The sequence below is a fragment of the Nannospalax galili genome, unplaced genomic scaffold (assembly GCF_000622305.1).
Source record: "Nannospalax galili isolate Female #2095 unplaced genomic scaffold, S.galili_v1.0 scaffold128, whole genome shotgun sequence".
NCBI classification, from domain to species: domain Eukaryota; kingdom Metazoa; phylum Chordata; class Mammalia; order Rodentia; family Spalacidae; genus Nannospalax; species Nannospalax galili.
Genome location: NW_008360322.1, coordinates 8,278,638 through 8,304,273, shown reverse-complemented (window position 1 = coordinate 8,304,273; position 25,636 = coordinate 8,278,638).

Sequence of the window (25,636 nt, the reverse complement as noted above, 5' to 3'; positions counted from 1 at the left end):
AAATAGTTCTCAGCCATTTGTGTTTCATCTTTTGAGAACTTTCTGTTTAGTTTCTTGCCCCATTTTCTAATTTTTTTATGTTTTCCTTTTTTAGTTCTTTGTATATTCTAGATATTAACCCTATTTCAGAGGTATAGCTGGTAAAGTTTTTTCCCCATTCTGTAAGTTGAAAAATCATATGAAACCCATCATTACAGAAGCTTCTTAAAGTATATACATACGTACAATATAAAATGTTTAAATGGAGTCACCCTATAATGAGGATTGGGAGGGGGCAACACAATGCCTCTATCAGACACTATAGGCTAGCAAATAACACCCAATGCCAGGGATGGACTCTTTCTTTAGAAACTTTTGACCAGGGTCCCATTGACCCTCATACAATATTGGCTATTGCCCTTGCTTTTAGTCATCTCTCAGAATTAGCATTAAACTGATTCCTAATAACTTATTGTTATGCCTGTAAATTGATATGTCTCTCAACTCTTGCCAGAGAAGCTTCTTGTCGCAGGAGGTGGTGGTTAACATACAGACCCATACTCAGTCTGTGTGCAGAGAGTAAGAGACTGCATCCTGAATGGGACACCTGTATCAAAACTCCATGCTCAAAGGCTCAGGGATCATTGTGAAAGAGGGAGTGGATGGCTACAAGGAAGCAATGTTTTCCAGATTGGGGGGCAGTTCATCTTATGAGTTCACAGCAATTGTGTCAGGATACATGAGCTCAAGTCAAACAAATTCCCAACATAGAGGAAGGGAGGTGGGTAAGAAGCCCCAACCCTAGCTGAAGAGCTATTGGCAACCAGTAGCTGCTGGGATAGGGGGAGTCAGTTTTCTTTAAGAGTGTGATGCTGGATACATTGACTGGGTCCAGGAGACAGATCCACACTGAAGAATATTTGCAGACACAAATTAGACTACGTACGCCTTAAAAAAGTAAAAATAGAGGACATGAAACTGGGCTCAAGCTACTAAGTGGGGATGTAGATAGAGGAAAGATCTGAAAATGATCAAAATACATTGTATGAAATTCTCAAAAATTTAATAAAAACATATTAAAAAAAAAGATTGTCAATCTCTGCTGCCCCATAGTTGTCAGGCCCGGCTGCAGGTTTGACAGTTGTGCTAGCTTCCCTTTTGTCCTGAGCCTCCAGTCTCATTTCACATTTCCATGCTCTATCTTTAAAAAAAGATCCTATTTAGTTCATCAAACAATTTCAAAACCTGGCAATCAGGATGAAGCCAAGCTTTCTAAAATTTTATGTTCTTTTACTTTTTTGCCCCCAATAAAAATCTGTTACATTCCCCAAAAGGAAACCATTTTGAATTTTTTTCTTTGATTGACCATTCTTGAATGCCCGAGTATCACCATTAAAACATTCAGAAAGATTTCTGGGATACAGCACTGAGCTTAAAATAGTTTGAAGCCTTCTGGGGCAGCCAGCTGATATGAAAAGTGATTTGTTAGCTGTGTTGTGGAAGAGTAGGTGTCATGTTAGACAAAGTTAATGAGTAACAACTGCCTCATAGCTTGAATGCAGCCAGGTCTGCCTACCTTAGTTTCTCCCTGTTCACAGTGACTCAGTGTTATAGGTAAAGTAGAAGTTATTAAATGCAGACACTATTTTTCCAAGTCTTAAATTTACCCAGTCTCTCTTTTTGTCTTTTATGTTTGTGAGGAGCTCCTGTCATTTCAAGTTAGTGTAGTCTCTGTGAAGAGCCAAGTTGTTTCCACAGTGTCAGGGAGACCAGAAAATAAAACCTGGATAGCAAAACCAGACCTTTGTGTGCTGGACTGTGGAAAATCTGAAGCCACATTTCCAGCTCCTTCCTGTAGTGGACTTCTGCTGGGCTTTGGTGAAGAGGCTGTTGGATGCTGGATGCATTTCTCTTCTTGCCAACCTAATGTCTAGCAGTGATTACATGAATAATCACCTGTCATGAGATAACTGTGGGTCTATGCCAGTATTTCACAAAGTATGGTCTATGGACTTCTGGCATAAGGCATTCTTATATAAAAATCACTGGGCCTGAGTCAGTGGAGTGTACGTCTTAAAAAATTGGGCATCCCAGGACATCTCATATTCCCAGATGAGTAAGACTATACTCTCCTTTGGATGCAAATTTCCCCCTCTCTCCCTCCCTTCCTCCCTCCCTGCCTGTTTCCCTCCCCCTTTTTTCCTTTCTTCTTTCCAAGGTCCCTTCTGGCCTGATAGTCAGGCCAGCCTCAAATTTGCTATGTAGCCAAAGATGATGACCTTGAACTTCTAATCTTTCTGCCTCTACCATCTGAATACTGAGAACACATGTGCATGCTATACCTACAGTTTTATGTGGTGCTGTGAGTTGAATACAGGGCTTCAGGAATGCTAGGCAAGCACTCTACCAACTGAGCTATACTCCAAGCCTCTGCATTTATTTCTGTTATTTTTATGTGTCAGATGAACTACAACAGATATTTAAAAATATGACCCTTTTGTGACAATGTAAAATAATCAAAGCCAGCTTCTGATTTCAAGAACATTATCTCATGATCATCATTTATTTTGTCTTTGTTTATGTTAGCAGAATGTGGCAGAGATGGCTGGGTACCACTTGTAATTCATGCTCTGCTTTTCAGAGAGAGAGAGAGAGAGAGAGAGAGAGAGAGAGAGAGCAGTTGTTGGTATGAAGTGACTGTGTAGCCAGGGGCCAGGGCTTATGGCCTTCTCGCATTTAGGATCGTGTCCATTTCTTCCCTGTTCTTCCTGAGAATAGAGGATGTTCAAGATATGGCTGAATGTAGCCTGGGTTCCTGAATAACCATGTGTCCAGAGTATCTACTTTGAACTTTTATCAGAGTGAGAAGCAAGTGCTTGAGATGTGTCAGTGGTGTTTGTTGCTGCATGTAACTCTTGAGGCTTGGGGTTATAGTGTAGGTAGTTCTGGAATGGAATTATGACCTTTCCCTGCTTAAATAAAAAAAGTGAATATGGTTTACACATACTTAGTGCTCTTTTGGTGAAAAGTAGGAAATCATCTCACTGGAAAGAGGTTTTCAGAATTTAGGAGGTGAGTCCAACATCCCAGTTCTGCCATTGCACTGTGCAATTTTAGATAAATCATGCAATTGCTCTGAACCTCAGCTTCTCTTGTCTAGTGAGAACAATACTGTATTATTTGTCTCTCAAGGTATGTGGAGATCAACCTTGTGGATTTCTCACAAAATCACTGCAAATTGACAATCTCTAGAACACAAATTAAAGCACTGACTTGCATCTTTTTCTGTGACGGTGGGAATACACAGTGCTTCTCGCTTCAACACTTTCAGTAGTTTCCTGAATCTGTTTGTTTTCTGGAAGATGTGGGGATTGTGGGGATAATAAAGCTTACTTGGATCCCTTTAATCATAGAAATGTGATAATGCCTATGAAGGTGTCTAACCTCCGACCCAGCATATTGACCCCCTCCCTGCATAGTGATATGCTTGATGGAGTTGATTCTGGGAGAGCTGATGATGAGTGTTGACAGATATGAGTGGAACTCTCCCATGGCTTACATGTTACTTACATTGATTGACAAGTGGGTGATTGTCACTGTCTTCTTCATTCTGTTGTCCCCAGAGCTTGGTTATGTCCCCAGAGCAACAGGAAAGATGGCCGGCCACAGAGGAGCTGTAGGTCTGTATATGAAACTGTCTCCTTCCACGTCTCCTACAAAGATAGAAACTCTAGACACTGTGAAATGGCATAGAACTTCCTGGAGCTTCTTGCCAGCAAAAGATATGACATTCAGGCACCTGGCATCCCACAGACCTTCTCACCTGTCAACACGCCCCTTGGCTTACTTCATCTTCTTGCTCCCGCTTCAACTCAGGCCTAGTCTGTATCAGATTCCTTTAATTGGGTTGTCCTTGAACTAATTTACTCGATTAGAAAGTCAGAATAAAAAACTTTGCGGGCAATAAGGCTTTACAGAGGCAATAACTCAGTTAGTTCATCTGCCTACTGCACTGACATTTGAGTGTTTCCATCTTAGTGCTTTTGTTTGCTCATTATTGGTTTTCATTGTCTCCCTGGAGCCACTTATCCTTTCCAATGTCATGGGGCATTTATTGCCCATACTTTGCTGCTGAGATGATGGGGCAGCCTGGGTGTTTGTTAATGTATGCATTAGTAAATATATGTATGTTAATAACTATATATTAATAAATATGTTAATACTATCAACAAATATAATTTATTCTATCAATTATGCATTTTTCCAATCAGAAAACAGAATTTAGCTAATTTAATTCTCTTAATAAATTGTTGAGATATCCTTAGTACTTTTCTTGTACTTGTGAATGTATTAAATCTGAGCAACTATAAAATTAGATAGAAAGGTTGCAACATTGTTCAAAGTCAGAATGCTACATAGTGATAATGATGGGATTTGAATCCTGGTCTCTTCTAGTCCAAAGCTTTTCCTAGCAGGGATGACTAAGGAGGAGATCCATAATGCAGGGCAAGGAGGTGAGCTGAGGCAGGACTTTTGTGGACGGCCTCTCTGAGAAGGTCACACTTGAGCAGTCCTAATGGAAGCAAAGCCTGCAGGTGTGAGATAAGATAGGCGATAGCCCATGCAAACCCTAGGGCAGAAGCTGGCTTAGTGTCTTAAGAAAACTTCAGAGTGTGCTTGGTGGAGCAGGTGCAAGGAGGGTGATCTGCGGAGATCTGAAAGTTCAAAAGAGACTTGCAGGCCTGGGTGAAGACTTTAGAATTTATTCTGAGGAGGGTAGAAGCAATTAGACAACTTTTCTGCAGGCAAAGATAAGATCTGACAACATCTAGGAAGGATAACTGTGGACTTTGCGGGTAGTGTACAATCCAGGAGGCAAGTGTGTAACCTGGGAATGCTATTCGAGTCAACTGCATTTATCCATGTATGACGAGAAGCTAATGTGAGCCAATGTGAACCGTCTCAATAATGGGCATGCAATGCTGCATTCTTTCATTTTCTGCTCTTTCTTTGGATCTATTATTTCAAGTCTTTATAATTCCCTTTGCAGTTATTAAACTCCTGTGCTCAAAATACTGTGCAAATTGTCATCTGTATCTTTATCAAGTCCTTTCCTACAACTTGGACTTTTTTCTTACCAAAACCAAATTACACAATGCTTCACTTATCTCAACAGAACTAGAGAGGAATCAATGGCTTTGGTTTTCTGATAGTACAGACCTTGCTGAAGATCTGAAACAAATGAACTAGCGTTAGAGTGATAGCAGACCAGCCTGCCAACAGCAACTTTTCTCAATGACAGCAAGCCATTGCTGGAAGTGATGAGTACCGAGGCCTGAGTTTGTAATCAGCTTCAAGCTTGGACTCTTTTCCATTTGGATAGTACTTGCTCTCTTGTAGCTGAAGTGGGTGATTGGATTGGGACTATTATCCATCAGATGCCACTAAGAGCTATTAATATAGGTAGAATAATTGAGCAACCAGGCTTGGTGGAAAGTTTAAGCACTTTACACATCATTGTAAATTGTTTTCCAAGTTATACTGGCCTCAGCAACGAATACATTCAGATCAAAAAAAAAAAAAAAAAAGGATACTTCCTGAGTACTTAACCATAAAAGTAAATGAGATTTCTTTAGACTGCTCTGTTAACACTGGAACCATCCACACGTGGAAATTATTGCCTACCCCGTGTGTTTAAATGGTGGTAGATATTGTGGTGTCAGTTCTGTGGTCTGGTAGCATACTGTGTACTTCAGTGCACATGAGTGATTCCTCTAGTACCTTTCAGCACCATCTGGGGGAAGATACGATAAAGACAAGCATTTTCTAAATACCATTGCTAAAATTTTGCCTCTGCTATGATTTTAATATTCTTTGATTTTCAAAGCTGGATTATATTCGTATGCAATTACCCTCACATTGTTGAGGGGCAGTTGGTGGAATCATATAGCATTGAAGACTGAATCTTAGGTACATCTGGGAAAACTCTGAAGCATGTCAATTGCCTTTGCTCAAGTGATTTCTCCATCTGGATGGAAATTTCTAGCAAAGCCTGTCTAAATTCTTCTTGCTACTCAAGGTCATACTCAAGTCTTGCCCTCTTTAAGAAGGGACACTAGAATGATGTCATGTGTATAATCACTTTCCTGTTTCAGAATTGGGACAAGATTGCACAGGCATTTTCTTCATACCTATTATGTGGCACTGCCACATGACTCATCTAATCCTTATACGACTATTCTGGGAGGTAAGTCTTAATGGGAAATGAACTGATGCATGTGTGCTCACAGAGATAAAAGGCACAGGAACAGAAGAGTCAGGATGTGAATTCAGGTTGATTTGACATTAAAACTTTTTATCACACCATGTGACTTCGCAGAGCTCTCAGTATACTCAGAGGAGGATACATGCACCGTTGACTACATCCTTGGATACCATTGCCTAGTATTTGCAATTATTTCATGTAGGGATTCTCTGACAGTGTTTTGGTCATCCTAAGAGCAGCTCTGGGAAATTACAAAAAAGATAATGTGTCTTCTGTCTTATCGTATTTTGATAAAGTTATAGACATTGAAAGAAATATATCCTTTAACTCATTGTAGGATACTGAGGTAACACAGGAGGAACTGGTGTCTTCTACCTTTTGAAGTTAGCATAAGGGTGAGTAGGAGCTGCAAAGAGTGTAGCGAGAAATATTTTAGTTCTGAAAGATGACCAGGTATTTCTTAGAAATCAGCAAGACTTAAGTCTGGGGAGGGTGCTTTAGGAAGAGGCTCAAAAGAAAAGACACCCCAGGGAACAGGAAGGCATTGGAGTTTAACCACAGCAAAATATGCTGCATAACAGGAAGTGGCTCAGGACAACTGGTACTCATCAAATAGCAAGTGGAGGGGGCTAGCCAGAAGAGGCTGAGGAGAAAGATGGGCAGTGAGCAGGATATGCTTGTGGATTGCTGTTTGTTTTAATGCTGTTTGAATTGAATTCATTGTCTCATACCACCAAAACTTGTAACCAAAACAAAGTGCTTTAAGATTATATATGTCAGAGAAATTATTTCACAAGTATTTGAATAGAGGAGGGAAGATAGTTGGGTATCTACTGTAATTATCTCCACAGAAAAGGATGAGGGCCTGAATTGGGTGGGGCTAGTGGGAAGGGCAGGCTATCCATGGAACCAAACCTTCGTTGTTATTCTCCTGTCTACCGGCCCCGAATGGTTCTTGTCAGAAGGATTCATCTCCTGCTTTCTGCTGGTATAACGGCTTAGTCCCAAGCACATGAATTCTCTTTTATTTCTCTGCACTGCTGAGTCTGTTGGCTATAAAATGCTGGAAGCACCTGAGTGGGAATGACTGCAGAGCGTGTGCCTCTTTCTGCATTTGAACTGTTCTCACGCAGGGAGTGCAGTGTCATCTTGTTTTCTGTAGCGTCTGCATGCGGGCAGAATTACCATTGCCATTAGTGGGCACTGGAAGCAGTGATTCACAGATGGAAATACCTTCAGGATTTGTGAGAAAAGTAGGAGGAAAAATCAGAATAATTATCCAAAGATTTCTTTCTAGCAGGACTCTGGCTACTTAAGTGAAACTGAAAGATATTAGCAAGTGTTAAAACGATTTAAATGTTTTCAGTTCTGAACTGTGTGTCCTTGAAGCCTACAGTATTTGTGTGGGTATCTGCACTGCTGTGAATCTGTGCTGACAGGTGTAAACTTACACTAATAAATTAATAACACAAGAAAGAAGAACAAATCCCAGCTCCTCGGATGCTGGATTAGCTATAGAACTAATGGTACCAAGAAAGCACAGATCAAATGGCTTCTGATTGATTTTCCCTCTTGGTTAAACTAAACTGTGTGCAGATGAAATTTGTAATGCTTGGTGCTTTTCTGTTTTTTCACTTACTAAATTTATTCGTCATAGTTCTCTACCATTTCTCTATCTAGAGGTCTGCTTTAAAGGTGAAATAAAAAGCTAAGCAAATATACAGTATCTCTCATGAGGTCTGCATCTGGATTTTCTCTTCTCTGTGCACTTCAAATCTCAGTGGTATTTCTCTTTCAGTTTCTAGGGTTCTCCTGGAAAACTGGGATGCTTAATAAGTGAAAACTTTTATTTCGGGTCTGCCATAATGTATCTTTTGACTCTCCTTGAAAGAAAAAATTATATATTGTTGTTCATTCTTGATCATCTTCAATTAATAGAAAAATATTTAGGCATCTGGTAGAGGTCGTTTAATATATCCTGAATGAAAGACAATGTCTACCCATCTGGGAGAGGGAGTCATTATTTTAGGTATGAGATTTAGTGAAAGAGGAAGATATTGATAAGTTAAAATGTCATCAATCATTGAGAAATTGGGGAAAGCTCCTTATATAATGAATGATATGTTGGCCTACATATTTTGAGTTAGCTAAAAACAGCACCTTAAACAAAGCCATTTCTATGTGGCTCTTAAAGGATGATTGGCTTAAATTATGAATCAGGTAGAATTATTGTTTGAAAACCATTTGACAATATATATATTTTGAAGAATAAGTTTTTATGTACTTCTTTCCTAAAAGAAAGGTTTCCCATAGAACCTTAATTGTCTATACAGACAACTATACCGTGATGGTTCCCACACACATTTCCCAGGTTGAATTGGCATTTCTACTTGTAGGCTCTGGAGGTCAGGGAGCCAACACTTCCTGTTCATCCCTTTGATCTCCTGGGAAGCTCTGTCTCTTCAGATTGGACCAGAATCTTCTCCCGCTCCTTCTACTCCTTGGGTAGCCTGCCTGCCTTAGTTCTCCACGCCCTTTTGTGTACACATTTATTTTATTATAACAAAGTAACTTGTAAAATGCTAACATTTAAATTTGAACATCATCTTTTCCAATGAAAACAAAAAATTAAAATAAAATTATAATAGTTAATGCTAACTTTAAATAAAACCCTACAGGTTCTGCCAACTTTCCTATTGAGTGGCAAGGCTCTGTGATGGTGTGAATGAGAACGTTTCCCATAGGTTCCAAATATTTGGACATTTTATCCCCAGGTGGTGGTGCTGTTTTGGGAGATCTTAGAAGGTGTGGTCATGCTGGAGGAAGCAAGTTGCTGGGGGTGGGCTTACAGAGTTCTTAAACCTTGTTGTATCTCCAGTTGCTCTCTGCTTCCTGTGCCTGCTTGAAGATGTGGGCATCTGCTTTCTGTTCCTTCTCCTGTCAGCTTTTGCCAGCATGCTTCCTGGCCATGACTGACCTGATTCCCTTGGAATCATAAGCTCAAATAAACTCTTCCTTTTATAAGTTCCTTTGGTCATGGTGTTTTTCACAGCAATAAAAAAGTAACTAATACAGGTTCCTATCATCAATAGGGAGAATTGTATTTTAAGTGTCATCTTAAACTGCAAAGATGTCTCTTAACCATCACAATTGAACATATCATAGAGAAGACATGTTGTCAAAATGTCTATTTACCCATCTAAACATCCCAAACTCACCTTTGCTGGTCTTCTGTTTCTCTCTTTTAATTTTTTTCTTTTTATTATGAGTAAGATACTAGACAGGTAGATGTTGGCAAATATTACCTGTCCATATTCATTTAGAGACACAGTGTAATGTATGAGAGAGGAAAGGAGGAAGGAGGGGCAAAGCTAGAATTCTATGCAGCACTACACAGGGGCCCAGCACCTCCAGTTTAGCAGAGCCAAGGAAGCAGGGTTTTTTTCCTTTTCCCAAAGAACATGGTGGAAGTGTTGCTTTGTTACTCTGCCATAATAAATTATGACACAAATACTGGCTTAAGGTAACACCCGCAGCTCTGCAGGTCAGGTGTCTTCCTATGGCCTTTGCTTATATGGATTCCCAGGTTAGAATCTCACAAGACAAAATTAAGGCATCTGCCAAGGTGTGATTTTTTAGAAAGCATCTGGGAAAGAATTTTCAGGCTTATTCAGAGTCAGCAAAATCTAGGTCCATGTCCTTCTAACTCAAATCTCTTGGACTGCTGCTCCCTTTTGCTACCATCTGGAAGCAGACTGCTTTTAAGGGTTCACATTGGGCCTACTCAGATAGTCTAGAGCAATGTTATCTTAAAGTCAACTAACTGGCAATATTCATTACATCTGCAGAATCCCCTTTATCATGTAAGAAAACATACACATGTTTAGGGGGACTAGGGTTGGCATTTCTTTAAAGAGGCCGTCTTAAAAGTCTGCCCACTCATCTGAAGATTTTTGAAAACTTTGCCAAATGGTGCTGGTTAGTCTTCTGTAGACTATAGCTAAAGCTCACAGTCCGTTAACAAAATACTAACTTTGCATAATGTCCTGATTAAATTCCTTTTAGGTCTATGGTGAAGAGGAGTTTCTGGAATCAAGACACTGCATTTAGCAAACATCAAAAGAAACTACTTAGCCAACAATAAGAGGACTAAAGGTCAGGACATGTTTATGTGACATGAGAATTTGCCCATGCACAGGAAGCATTGACTTGTCCCATAGCCACTCAGCTATGTCACTGGACTGATGACACCCTGTGTCATATAAATGTGCTTGAAAATACTATAGCATAGTCCTACCTTGAATAAAACCATAAAGGTGCATTATTGTCAAATCAAGCTGTAGAATGACAGAGTGGAAATTACTGTTCTTGGCTACATCTTTCTTTTTCTTTTGCAGGCTAGGGAAGATTTTCAGGAAAAATTCAATCACAAGGGACCAGTGATGAATATTTGCCATTCCCAACTTCTAGGTGATAGTCAGGAAACATTGTTTTTAGTAGCTAATTTAATAAAGAGTTTAAAAATACAGGCCGGCGAGATGGCATAGCAGGTAAAGTCACTTGCTGCCAAGGCTGAGGACCTGAGTTCCATCTCTGAGACCCACTAATGAAGGACAGAACTGACTCCTGAAAGTTGTTCTCTGGTTTCCAAATGTCCCCCTCCACTAAATATAAAAAAAGGTAATTTCATAATTTAAAAATTGCAACAAATTTAATTAAATGGGAAGTGAAGATCAAACACTCGAAATCACTGGCTCAATACTAAAGTAACTAAATAGGAAAGGTGGTGAAGGTGTGGTTTATGAGCACCCTGCCATCATGATGCTGTGAGAAACCCATTGCAGACAAAGGTGATGCTGAGGAATTGATGGACTAGAAGAACATGTAGACTGACTTTCATACTGAAGAATAAAGGAGCATTAGTCCATTAGTTTTTAAAAATGTGACTACATATTACTTTCCCCAAAAGGTGTTTTTTCAGTTTATATGTCTTACAACTGATAGAAACAGAACTGAAGAAGTTAGGAGCAATAGCCACACACCAGAAGTGCCCTAGGACATTTTCCTAAGTATCTCTTTTACATTTTATATAAAACAATGTTATACTGTTTCATATGTTCTACCTATTATCTGATTTCTGGCTTCTTATTTGTTTTTAGAGTATTGTTTTCATGGAAGAAAAGCATACAATTGCGTGGAACGAAAATGGGTTTTTATAGTAGGAAAGAGGACACTAATTCTGGTCATTAAAATTTTAAAATAATCAGTACGCAATATAATATGGATGATGGGCTATAACCTGAGAAGGGATTTCTTTATGTAATTCTTATTGACATTGCCTGATATGACGCTGACGAGAGGCATTCTCCTGCCTCTACCATAAGGAATTATGGAATTTGCACTGTCTTCCCTCAAGAGACCACTTGTTAGGGCAGAGGTGGTTGGTGCTTTAGTTTAATTCACTGAGCTTTTTTGTAGGGCACTGTGAAAGGACTCTTTTGATTTCATTCTGTATCAACTGTATTCTTGAATTGGGAAATCAAATTTTAGCATGAGCTTGCAAATAGCCCCAGCGCTGCACTACTAATTCATATTCTTGCAGCCTTCCCTGAAGCAGGAAGCAGAGACAAACTGTTGCCGTGAAGCTTGTTTCAAGAGCTCAGGAATCCTCTGTGGACCCCTTGATCATGCTTTTCAAAAAGGCTTTTGTCCTCTTCTCCTGTTTCCTGCAAAGGGGTTGTGTTCAACATGCAGGGACATCACGAGGCCAACCAGGATGTGTGGGTTCTTCTGGGACTAAGATCCCCAGAGCTGTGAAATCTGCCTTTCTAACAACTGCCCTTCTGCTTCCCACACCACCCCATTGTGAGGGTTCTTTTCATGCCTCTGTCTTGCAAAATTTTACTGGACAATAAATAAAAACTGTCTTCTTTTTTTTAAAGGGATGCATTCCCAGGTCGGTTGACATTTAAGTCTTTTGTGTAAAGGTCCAACAAATTCTCATTAGAATATTATCTTTGAGCTCTTTTGTTTATTTGAAGATCTTAATTGACTTAAAATTTCCTAATTACTAGGCACCAAAAATGTATCAATAAAATTACCTTTTACTTCAAGTATTTATATAGCTCAGTTTTTTCCTTTGAAAGGTAAAGGCCAGGGCTGGAGAGATGACTGAACAGTTAAAAGCACTGGCTGTTCTTGCAGAGAACTTGGGTTTGAATCCCAGCACCCACATGGCAGCTAACAACCATTCATAACTCCAGTTCCAGGGGATCAGATGTTCTCTTCTGACCTCCACGGACAGTGCATGACACAGGTGCACTTACATACATGCAAGCAATACAGTCATACACATAAAATAAAAATAAATAAAATATTGAAAAGAAAGGTAGAGGCTAGAGATGAAATAGTAAGTAAATACAAATGAAATATTTGTGTTGATGTTGCTATTATTAATTTTAGACATGGATATAAGTTCAAAGTTAGCATATAGACTTAATTAACTTCAGTGAACTTGCAAATAAAAATCACATCATGTATTTCATTTTATTTGAGAAAGCTGAGAATGGCTGTTTTCCTTCAAAAATATCAGTTAAAGGAAGCTTTTCAAGTTCCCAACATTCTCATGAAATAGAACTGTCCTGTTTCATAGCAAACATGTAGAAAGAGAAAATAAAGTAGTTTTTAAAGGAGGCCAAAGGAAGTAAACTTGATCAGTCGTATTTCTGTTAATCTAGCAGACAAGAGATCACAAGATTTCTCTCTGAAAAGTACTAATCTTGGTCTCTATGCATGTTCACACTAGGGTATCAGTGCATGCTGAGAAAAACAGGGTGTTTAGGAAGGGATCTATGAAAGTAGAGGATAAACTGATAACACATTTTTGCTTCTTTAAGAAATTGTATTTTGCTATGCTTTTCAGTAAGTTCCAAGATTCAGGCTCAAATGATTGTCCTGCCCTAGCCTTGCATCTGCTGAAACCCCAGGCATGTGCCACCATGCCCAACAGAATCAACGTTCTTGAAGTGACTGTTTTTCTACTTGTTATGCTTGATGGTCTACTTATTTTGCATATAGTTACATATTTAAAATGCTATATATGTTTTCACTGTACACACACACGCACATATATCAATGTATAAAATGAAGCCAAGACTTCATTTTAAATTTATTTTTAAAATAAAACAAAGCTCAAATGAGGTTTCTAGTATATAGGGTAGCAAGGCTGTCATCTGAAGCAAGAGGTTTTAATGGCAAAGTTTGAAAATACTCATCTGCATAATGGGGAACTTCTAGTTTTTGAAAATAAGATATAAACTAATGTGTTCTTTCACAGTCTGAAAGCATAAACAGTATTAGGCTTCAGGGATTTAGAAATACTCTAGGTCTTGGGACTGAAGAAGTGGCTTAGCAGTTAAGAGTATTTGCTCCTCTTACAAATGACTTGAGTTCAGTTCCCAGCACTGAGGTATCTGACACCCTCTTCTGACCTCCATGGACACTCACATACACACACACACACACACACACACACACACACACACAAATAAAAAATAAAACTAAATCTTAGAAATACTGCATGTCTAGACTCATAGTAGGATGACCATATTCCATTTTCCCTTATTTGAGAATATAGAAACAAAAAAAATGAAGGCATTATTGAGTACCTTCCAGATAAAAGACAGAGCAACATATATCAATGTGGCCAGACAAGGCAGGATTCATAGTCAGAGGTTGGGCACACAACAGCCAAGCTTCAAGGGAACAAGAAAAGTCTAGCCAAATAGATGGAACATGTCCTCTAACATATTGTCATTGGCAAATAGGTACAAGTCAGATGCATCAGGCTAAAGAGAAGAGGTAATAATACTGGCATGTGAAGTAAATTAATGAAGTATATGGGAGAAAGCATTTGGAAAGCATCCCACAGGTCTGCTTGACAGTAAACAACCAAGTGTCCGAGAACTGGAGGAGCAACTGGCAAGAGAGCAGGACTTCTAGTCTAGAAGATTCCAGACCACACCATTAGCCTCAGAGGACCCTACAGGGATGTGGGATGGAGTCTGGGTGTGAGTCCCCGAAGCCTGATTACTCAACTGGGTTGAGGTGGTGCTGACAGCAAGTGTAACTTGATGCTAAGTCCCCAGGAATGATCTGAGCAGCTGGAGCTAACTACACTCTCTAAAAAGGAAATGATTCCCAAACTCAGAACAGGACAGAAGATGGATTTATGGCCTCCGGTAAGTTATACGAAAGTGACTTCTCTAAATGTTGTGCAGGTGTAGACATTACTTAACTTTCTGTTTATGTCTTAAATGAAAACACTACCTATTTGGTAGTGCATACATAAACACATTCAAACTGAATGCCAAGGTGTGTCTTAATATTTTAATCAATGTATGTATTACATAATTTGAATTTACAAGGGATTTTTGAAAACAAATCCAACCTTCAGCATGGCAGGAAATTAATATTTAGACAAGGAATACTAGTACATTTTGTTATGGCATATACTCAAATTCAGAATAAGACCACTCTATTTTTCAAACCATGCTAGGGATAAAAACCAAACCTAGTTGGAATGAGGATATTATTCTTAAAGTACGTTTATTAGAATCTTGGAATTGAGAGCGTCTCTGTAGAAAATGTGGGATGAAGTATAGTCTGTGGTGACTGATTGGAAGGAGGCCTTGTGCCTTGCCTTGTCCCAGGAAGAGGTGGAAACACTTAAGCAAAGACAGAAGGTCCAGTTGGGACAAGCTCTGGGAAGCAGCACTCAGTGACAAATCTTTTAAAAGCTCCACTCGTAAAAGTATTTGCTTACTTATGCTCGATTCAAGCTTTGTTGAGGAGTCAGAATCATGACACAAACCACTACTTTCTCTGTCCCATTCAGCTGCTGGTCTTGGGACTTCACATTCTGCTTGTCTAGAGTGTCTGCTTAGCCCATCCCTGGCAGTAGCTGTTTGGAACCTTGCCTCTGGCAGCTGATGGCTTCAAGTGTCCAGACCTGTCATGATGTTCTGCAGGAGAAGTTTCACCCTGTCACCACCTATTAGGCAGTCCCCAGCTGACTCACAAGCCAGTCTCTTGAGTTCTCTTCTCACAGAAGCCTTGAAACCACATGTCTTGGTAGGAATTGAGGAAAGAAACACATTCTTTCCAAGTTGTTCCTCTTCCCACTTGGCCCAATTCTTTTACTCATTATTGATCTATTTGATCTAGTTGGGTAAAATTTGCATAGTTTTGTCAAATTCATGGTCCTGGAAGGAACCATTGATTTGTTCAGAAGGACTCAGGAAAGTTGAGCAGCTGGGCCCTCTCTCCTCATAACCATTTTTGCCAAGGAATTAGATAAGCCAAGGGTTTATGAAAACTGGATGGAACCAGTGTGTCTCACCTGGGATCCAGCTCCAGTCCACATGCCAGCAGAAGAATATCATGCCCTGCCTCCAGGAGCTCCTCTTGCCCCAGGAGGGTGACAAGGCTGCATCCTTACTAGCCAACTAAGACAAATCTTCATCTTAGAATGAGGGAGTTATAGAGTCTTATTTCACCCAAATTTTTTCTTGCTGTGACTCCAATGATGACTTCAGATCCCTGATGTGATAGCTAGGTTTGAATCTTCTTAACAAATTTGATTAAACAATTCTCTCTCTTACTCTTCTGGGTACCCTCATCTTTCTCCCAGAATCAGGATTCAATATCTTTGTATATTGATCATTTATTTATAGCTACCCTGAATCGATTTTGTCTTATTTAGTAACCACATCCAACCTTCCTCCACTTGCAGAGTGAGATGCGTGACCCAATTATGTCTTTCCTGTTTCATAAGCCCTTGCGGTTGTTTCAAGACTGTGCGTGACCCAAGCAGGTTCTGTCAGGGCAGGAAGGAGACCACTTTTGTAGAGTCTGCTAAAACAACAAATACATGCTTAAGTTCCTTTAAGCGAGGCCTAAGAATCTGTATGGTCTAGAGCTTCAGCAACCACACGTGAGGAGTGGACAATGACCACGCTGAAAATGAAGTCGGAGAAGAAGGAAGAGTAGCGCCACGTAGAGGCAGACGAGTGGAGATCATGTGACAGCATTTCAATCCATATCCTAAAATAATTCTCAGCCAGTTTATTCTTGGCTTGCTTAAACAAGTTTGCACTGGATTTTTCTGTACCTTGAACTTTTGCAAAAACTTAATATGCTATGATTAGTTAGAGTCTTGGCTGAAAGGTTCAATCTAATAGATGGGTCTGGTCAATGCAGACAGCCTTCTTGATATTACCTGTGGCCTGGGTCTCTAAGTTTCCATTTTCTTATTTTCTATGTTGGCTTTATCTCTGTTTGAACACCCTGATATTTCATATTTGACCCTGATGTAGCTTTTAGATGTGATGGAATCTCAAAATATAGAATTACACTTTTACCATGAGAAATTCAGGAATGTTTAACAACACTAAAAACTTATTATATTTTAAATAACTCTAAAGTAGGAGGCTTCAAAGAATATCATTAAACTGACCCTGAAATACATAAACATATTAAGGTCAATGGCTCATTTGTTTTGCTTTATCATTTTTAGACATTGCTGTATCACTTTAGTTTCTTTGTTAGTGACCTTTACTATTGGATTAGAAGAAAACAGTAGTTGGTGGTAAAAGGAAGAGATGACAACAGATATTGCTGTAATAGAGTTTACTGCATTTGGGTCAGAATTCAGGAAGCAGAGGAGAGCTACTGGCAAGGCAGCCCCAGTGTTCGCACTACTTGCTGGTAAGTTTCTCAAGGTTTTATGAGAAATTAAAGGTAACCTGAAATGTGAGGTTTAGACATCACACTGAGCTCAGTAAACTCTTAAAACAAACCTTTAATTTTATTCTTGAGAATTTTCTATATGTATATTTGCTTCGCCATTTCTTGTCTTGTTTTAATTATCATTGTGACATATGCATACATTTATAAATATACATATATAAGGTACTGATTCCATTTATTGGTGCTTGTATGTACCTGTGTTTAGGGGCTGCTTACTTGGAATTAGAAAATCCCTCAGGGAGCTAGTCCCTGGAGAAAACTGATTCTCCTTCTCTCAGCATCCATGGATTGCATGTAGTTCTTCATCTTGAGATGGGACCACCTGAAATTTCCCCCATCCACATTAGTATGCAGATCTTGCTAGACTACCATTCTGTGGAGATTTCTTTTTTTATGTTTTTTATGTTTTTACATTTTTATGTTTATATCTGTATGTGCATTTCATACAGAAAATCTTAATCATCTTTATGCTTCCCTATTGACACCCTCTCATAGTCTCCCACTGGAATTCATGCAGTCTCTCATTTGTGTTATGGCCAATCATGTCAAATTAGTATTTCCAGATGTCCCTCAGTAAAAGTTTATGCACTGAAGCCTGGTCAGCCTATCTATAGTCCCTCCCTTTAGGAAGATCAGCTTTTCCTCACCCAGCAGTAGTCAGCTCCAATAGTTCTTCAACCAAGAATTTCCACAGTTCTGCTCTGGGTTTTTGTCTGCTTAAGTTTGCATGGGTATTGTGCATGCTGGCACCATTGCTGTAGATCCATGTGAGAAGGGTCCCAGGAGCCTGTAGGGTCATGCACCTCCTCCCTGGCTCTTACAATCTTTCCATCCCCTATTTTGCAATGGTCCCTGAGCTGTAGGTGGGTGGATTTCAATATAGGAGTCTGGTCCAAAGACCCACACTCTGTATCTTATTTTCTGCATTTTGGCCATTTGGGACCTTTGTGTTCCTGGCCCTCTGTTGCATGAGGGAGCTTTATTGCTGAGAACTGAATGATACACTAGTGTTCTCTTCATTCCTTATTCTATGTTCTTTGAGCCAGGTATAGAAGTTGCATCCTAGATGTGCCACTTAGGCTTTGGGAAATTCACAAACAATCTCTCTATATGACCAGTTGTGGAACTCTGTAATTTTCTCTGTCTCTTGAGAAAGAAGTTTCTTTGATGGGTGGTGACTGTGATAATTGTCTGTAAATTTAAGGATCCATATTTTGTAGATAGTAAGAAATTACATTTTTCTAGGGATGTGACAGCCTTGAGGTTTTCTCTAAGATCTATGGCCTCTCCAGCTATGTGTATTTGGCTAGGTTTACAGAGTATCACACATGAGTTTCCTCCCATTGACTGGGCTTTAAGTACAATTAGGTAGCTATTGATTACCCCCAAGATTAAAGTGCCACCACTGCACCAATATTGTTTGCTGTGCTGGCCATTGATATGGTTTTTAGGCCTTGAAGCTGGGGTTGGACCATCAATTGAGATTTTCCCTTAATCAGTTTGCATAGTGCTCTCCAAAGTTATGAGTTAGCCTTCACGGAAGTGGCTTCCAGGTCATTTCCAGGTCCATTGTTCCAAATCCTGTGACTGTAGTTCTGTCTTCAGCAATAGGGTCTTACCTTCAAGTTCTAGGAGGCAATCAAGGGCTGTGGCAATAACCTGTGTAATTTGGGGAGTCTCTTAGACTACCCTAGTCAAAAACTCAAAGAAGAGTTTCTCCTGTCTGGGACTGTTTCTTATTATATATCCTTCAGCTATACACATGGACTCATATAGAGAGATCATATGTGAAAATTTTCAGTAGGTTTTTTAACTAATATGATTCCTTCTGGCTTTTTTTTTAATACTAGCTAGGCATTATTTATCCCTCCTCTTTCTCTCCTTGCCTAACCCTTTCACCATGATTTCCCCATTTAAAGTATCCTCATTTTCTCCATTTCTCCCTTCATAACTCCTGTCTGCTATGGTCCCAGCTCTCTTGAGCTCCTTCTTCCCCTTTATCCGCAAAGTTCCTTGTCTAGCCCTCCCTCACCCTCTCCCATTTAACTACTCTCATTTTATAGATTTCTCCCTTAATATCATCAGTCTCCTACTGTTTTTCTTTCTTGGGTTCCTTCTTTCCCTTTACCTTCCTCACTTTGAGGATATTGTGCTAGGATCCACAAATGAAGAAGAACATATGTCATTTTTTTTCTGAATCTGGGCTACTTCACTTAGTATAACAGTTTTTACTTCCATCCATTTATCTGCATGTTTCATTATTTCATCTTTCTTTATCACTGACTAGAACTCCATTTCATAAATGTATCACATTTTCATTATTTACTTGTCAGCTGAGGGATACTTATGTTGCTTCCATCTCTTGGCTATTGTGAAAAGAGCAGCAATAAACATTATTGTACAAGTATCTCTGTAATAGGATGAGTCATTTGGGTATATGCCAAGGAGTGGCATAAATGGGTCATATGGTAGGTTCATTTTTAGTTTTTTATGAGTTCTCCATGCTGCTTTCCATAAGGGTTGTATGAACTTGCAATCCCACCAGCAGTAAATGAGCATTCCCCTTTCTCCTCATCCTCTCCAGCATTTGGTATCATTTGTTCTCTTGATCTTAGTCAGTCTGCATTTCCCTAATTTCTAATGATGTTGACCCCTTTTTAAGATGTTTCTTAGTCATCTTTATGTCTTCCTTTGAGAAATCTCTGTTCAAATCTTTAGCCCATCTTTTAACTGGGTCATTTGTTTTCTTGATTCTTTGTTTTTTGAGTTCTTTATATATTCTGGATGTTAAACCTCTGCCAGGTGTGTCACAGGTGAAGATTTTCTCCCACTCTGTGGGTTTTCTCTTCACTTTCTTTGTTGTTTCTTTTGTTGTACAAAAGATTTTTATTTTAATGGGGTACCACTTGTAGATTGTTGACCTTAATTCCTGAGCAACTGATGTCTGATTTAGAAAGTCCTTTCCCTACACCTATATCTTGTAGGTTACTGCCAACGTCTTCTTTTAGCAGTTTCAGACTTTCAAGTTTCATGTTGAAGTCTTTGACTCATTTGGAGTTGATTTTTGTGCAAGGTGAAAGATAAGGGTCTAGTTTCATCCTTCTACATGTGGAGATCCAGTTTTGTAAGCACCATTTGTTGAAGATGCTGTCTTTCCTCCATTGTGTGTTCTTGGCAACTTTGTCAAATACCAGGTGGCTGAAATTGCATGTACTCAAGTTAGGATTTTCAATTATGCTCCATTGATTATGTGTGTATTTTTTGTGACAGCACCATGCTGTTTTTATGACTATAGCTCTTTAGTATAGTTTAGAATCTAGTATAGTTATCCCCCCATGATTGCTCTTTGTGTTCAGGGTTTCCTTGGCTATCTGGGACCTTTTGTGCTTCGAGATGGATTTTAGGATGTTTGTTTTTTAATTCTGTGAAGTAAGTCATGGGGGTTTTGATTGAAATTGAATTGAATCTACATATTGCTTTTGGTAGGATGGTCATTTTCACAATATTAATTCTAATCCATGAGCATGGGAGGTCCTTCCATCTTCTGGTGTCTCCCTCAATCTTGTTCTTTAAAGATTTAAATTTTTCACTGAAGAGATCTTTCAGGTCTTTGGTCAGGCTTATTCTAAGATTTTTTTTGAGGCTGTTGTGAATGGGAGGACTTTCTGTACTCTCTAATTGCTTATCATTGGTATATAGAAAGGCTACTGATTTATGTAGATTAATTTTTATAACCCTCTACTTTACTGAAAGTGTTATTTATAAGAGTTGAGGTTTCTTTTGTGCCCCAGTATGTGATCAATTTTAGAGAAAATTCCATGGGGTGCTGAATAGAATGTGTATTCTTTGGTTTTAGGTGGAATATTTGGTAGACATCTGTTAAGTCCATTTGATGTATATGGTATCATTTAATTCAGATATCTCTCTGTTTATTGTCTAATTGACCTGTCTAATGGAGACAGTAGGGTATTGAAGTCCCCTACTATTACTGAGTTGGCATTAATCTGTGTCTTAAAGTCCCATAGTACTGTTTTAATGAAGTTGGGTGCTCCAGAGTTTGGTGCATATATGTTCATGATTGTAATATCTTCTTGGTCAATTGTTCCTTTGATCAGAATGAAGTGAACCTCTTTATCTCTTCTGATTAGTATTAGTTTGAAGTCTATTTTGTCAGATATTAGAATTACAACCCCTGCTTGTTTCTTAGTGACATATTTGGAATACTCTTTTCCATCCTTTCACCTTAAAGTAGTACCTGTCCTTAAAGTTGAGATGGGTTTCCTGCAGATAACAAAGAGATGGCTTTTGTTTCTTAATCCATTCAACTAGGCTGTGTCTTTTGACATTGATATTTAAAGTCATTATTGAAAGATATGTATTGGTTGCTGTCATTTTGAATACTGTTTGCATTCTTGGTCTAATTTTGTGTTTCCACAATTATACTGTCATTTAGTTTTTTTTCTGTTGCCCCTTGGGTATAATGGATCCTTTCTTCAGCTCTTTGTGCTCTGAGTATTCTTTGAAGGGCTGGTTTTGTGGACAAGAATTCCTTCAGTCTATTTATGTCATGGAAGATTTTTCTTTCCCCTTCAACTATAATAGACATTTTTGCTGGGTAAAGTATTCTGGGTCAGCATCTATGGTCATTTGGAACTGGGAATAATTTTGTTGAGGCTATTCTAGCTTTCATAGTTTGCATTGATAAGTCAGTTGTAATTCTGAAATTCTGATGGGTTTTCCTTTATATGTGACTTGTTTTCCTTTTGTTGGTTTCAGTATTCTCCCTTTGTTCTGTACATTTAGTGTTTTTACTATGCTATTCTGTGGGGAATTTCTTTTCTGGTTCTGTCTATTTGGTGTTCTGTGTGCTTCATGTATTTGTATGGGGATGTCTTTCCTTAATTTTAGAAAATTCTCTTCTACAGTCCTGTTTAAGATCTGGCCAATACATTACCCTGAAATTCTTCTCCTTCCTATATGCCTATGATACATAAATTTGGTCTTTTCATGGTGTCCCACATCTCTTGCACATGCCATTCCTGTGCTTTAAAAAAATTTCATAATCTTTGAAAATTTTGAGCAGTTCTTCTTCAACCTTATCATCCAGTGTTGGTATTTTGTTTTCCAGTTCATTCATTCTATTAGTGAAACTTTCTCCTGTTGTTTCAAATTGGCTTATTGAAATTTTTACTTCCTTCTTCATTTCAACCTGAGTTTTCTTCTACATGTCTATCTCTTTTGTGAATCCAGTCAGAAGTTAATCCCCATCTTCTATTAGTTCTTTGATTTGTTTGTGTGTTCTTTAAATTCATTGACTTCTTTGATCATGTTTATGATTGTTCTTTTAAATTCTGTGTCCTGGCTTATCTCTATCTATGGGGTTCTATTTGTAAACATCTTCTATAGGACTGGTGGTGTTTGGTGGGAACATACTATTTTGGTTTTCTATATTATTATTTTTCTGTTGTGATTTTGACATGTGGATTTCTTTTTTTGGGATTCTGATATAAAACTCAAAGCTTCCTTTGTTGAGTTGAAGTCTGCTTCTGTTTGTGTTACTGTTTTTTTCTTATTGGGCATGTAAAGCTGGTTGGTCTAGGCTTCAAGTTCTCTTTTTTGATTTTACATTGGAGGAACCAGATGACTCTACTCCAGCTACTCATTACCTCCTGCAGAGGCCAAGTGAGGTGTCAGTCAAGTACACTCAGGTTTCCTCCTAAGGTCTGGGCCCCTACTAGTGAGCAATCACAGCACAATTTGGGAAGCTTACTAAAGAGAGGCCAGATTTAGGTGCTTTGATGCAGTCTTCAAAGGTCTGGCCTCCTATCAAAGGGCAGAGAAGACTTGAAATGGTGGGATGGACCACCAGTGGTCCCAACATAGGGGGATCAGCATGACATGATTTGGGAAAGCTCACCCCCATGTGGATGCTGGATCCAGCCCTTTCAGGCAGTCTGCTAAGGTCTGGGCTCCCACTGAAAGACAGGGAAGCCTAGCCCTGGAGCAATGTGAGGGGCCACACATGGTCCCAATGTAGGGGGATGGGCACAGCAGCACTATAGGGGGAAGCTTACCACCAAGCAGAGGACAAATCTAGGCACTCTCAGGCAGTCTGCTGAAGTCTCAGAGATTTCATTGGTGTAGCTCCCCTATCAAGTCTAGAATGCATTAACAAGCAGCAAGTGTCTTGTTCCTGTAGTTCTTACATTCTTCCTATCCCCATTTCCACATTATTCCCTGAGCCTTAGATGTAGAGGTTGCATTGTAGATGTGTCACCTAAGGTGGGTATCTCACACTTATTCTCTGCATTTGACCATTTGTAGCATTTGTAGAGGTTTGTAATATTCTCCATCTGTTGCAAAAAGAAGCTTCTTTGATGAGAAGTGACAGGTATACTTGTTGGTAAATATAAGGCTATATATTTAGAATACAGTAAGAATTTACTTTTGTCTATGGAAATGAAAGAAGTCGGTTCTTCTCTAGAATCTATGCCATCTCCAGTCACGTGTACTTAGCTATGTTTACAGTACCCAACACATGAATTTCCTGTCATTGAGTGGGCCTGCAGTCCAATTAGACAGCTGTTGATAACCCCCCCTCAAATAAAATTACCACTACTGTACCAATGAAGATAATTTGCTGGGCTGGTCACTGTTGGGGTCCATAGGCTTTATAGCTGGGTAGGACCATTGATTGTTTTTTACTTGGCAGCTTGCATAGCATCTTCTGATACTGTGAGAACTAGTCTTCAGGGAGTAGGCTTCCAGGTCAGTTCCAGCTCAATTGCTCCAAGACTCCAATCTTAAAATGAACTAATACCAGACCTAAGAGTCTTTTCCTACAGACTCTATGCTGTGCAACAATGAGAGTTTGCTCTGAGCATTGTGTGGAAGCTCAAAATGCATTCCAAATTCAAGAATAGCCTTTACCTCCGAGGAATCCTAGCAGCCCTGTAGGGAAGTTTCCATTCTACTCCTGTGGTAGATAGTGCCTTTGTTAAACTTAGTTATTTTAACTTTAATTAAAATTGAAATGACTGTCTCTTAAGTTCTAATTTTTTATGGCTCATTCTGTGCTGAAATGCCAAAATGAAACAAAAACTCCTCATAGCAAACTGAGAAGTAATTGACGTCTTCTTCCCCTGACTCTCTCTTTCCTAGACTGCTTCCAGCTGTCTCTATCTTCCCTTACACTAAGAGTCTGCCATGCATTTTTACTCTGACCTACTGTGTGAAAACATTTCCATCTCAGTAGTAAGAAAGTTTCAATGCGAGGGCTGTAATGTGCCTGGGATCAAGAGGTTGCAAGGGCTTGATACTCTTAATTCAGAAAGTCTTTATGGGTAAAGCCTGACAGCAGGTTTTAAGAAAAGGAGGGACATCATAATTTGAGTAGAGAAGATGCATGGGATTACTAGGAAGATGGGTTCAGTTGTTTGGTGGAATTAGATTCAGCTGCTAACAGAAGCGACTATCTAATCAAAAAGTAAACCATGTAAAATAGGTGAGTAAAGGGGAACACTTGTCATTTAATAGTAGAAATTGGGGACTGTAGGGGACAAAATACACAGGCCTTTCCTAAAGGAGTAATCCCTGCTTAGCTGCAATCTGTTATCCTTGAGACAGAAATTCATATTTTTACATAAACTTGCATATTTATAAATCATCATACAAGCCAAACAAATCTGTATCCAGGTTGGATTTGTCCATTGGACCCCAAGTTTGAAGCTGTAGGTCTATTTATTCAACATTATTGTCTTACTTTGAGAGGGATCTGTGACTTGCATAGGATCATGCATCTCATCTTGACAGAGCCCGATAAGATACCCATCTCTCATTCCTCATTTGTTTTCCTTCTGCACCACTGCTCTTTGATGCATCTGATAAAACCAGTGGCACTGGTTAGAAAGGATAGGAAGAGGAATCTGGCATATGATATTTATCGTTATCTCCAAAAGTGCCTAGCACTGGGCTTAGAATTCTTAAGGTCTCTATCTGAATTGCTGAAGTCATATGGATTAATGAGTAAAACAGTGGCAAAGAGAAATTATCAAACCTTGAGGATCCCCCATAATTAACAATGGAAGCCAGCTAATTAATTAACAAAGGCAGCATCTAACAATTCCAAGGCAGCCAGGATTGCTTTGTGAATCTCCTGCCTTTACCTTTTGCCCTAATTACATCTTTAGGCTGTAAGTGTTTTAATTTGAGTATAATTTTCAGCCCTTTAATAAATTTCTTTATAATTTTCTGCTGCTTTAAGCTTATAGTCTTATAATAGAGTGTAGTCTTGGGAGAATTCTTTTCTTTCCTGTGGTAGAAGTTAGATAGATTGATTAATTTTGGCTTGAATTTCCTAGAATGTGCTATTTTATCTTGAGATCATGTTCTAGTGGTGGTTAAGTGTCTCAAAAATAGGTAATTATTGTCATTTTAAAAGAGTGTGGTCCTTTCAAAACCCTTTTGGTATGCATGTATCTTTGCATACATATTTGTGTATCACAAAATTTGTTGAACTATCTCAGTATCAGAGATTCCAGGGTAATAAATTTTGATTTATCCAATTCAGAGTTTAATTTTTGT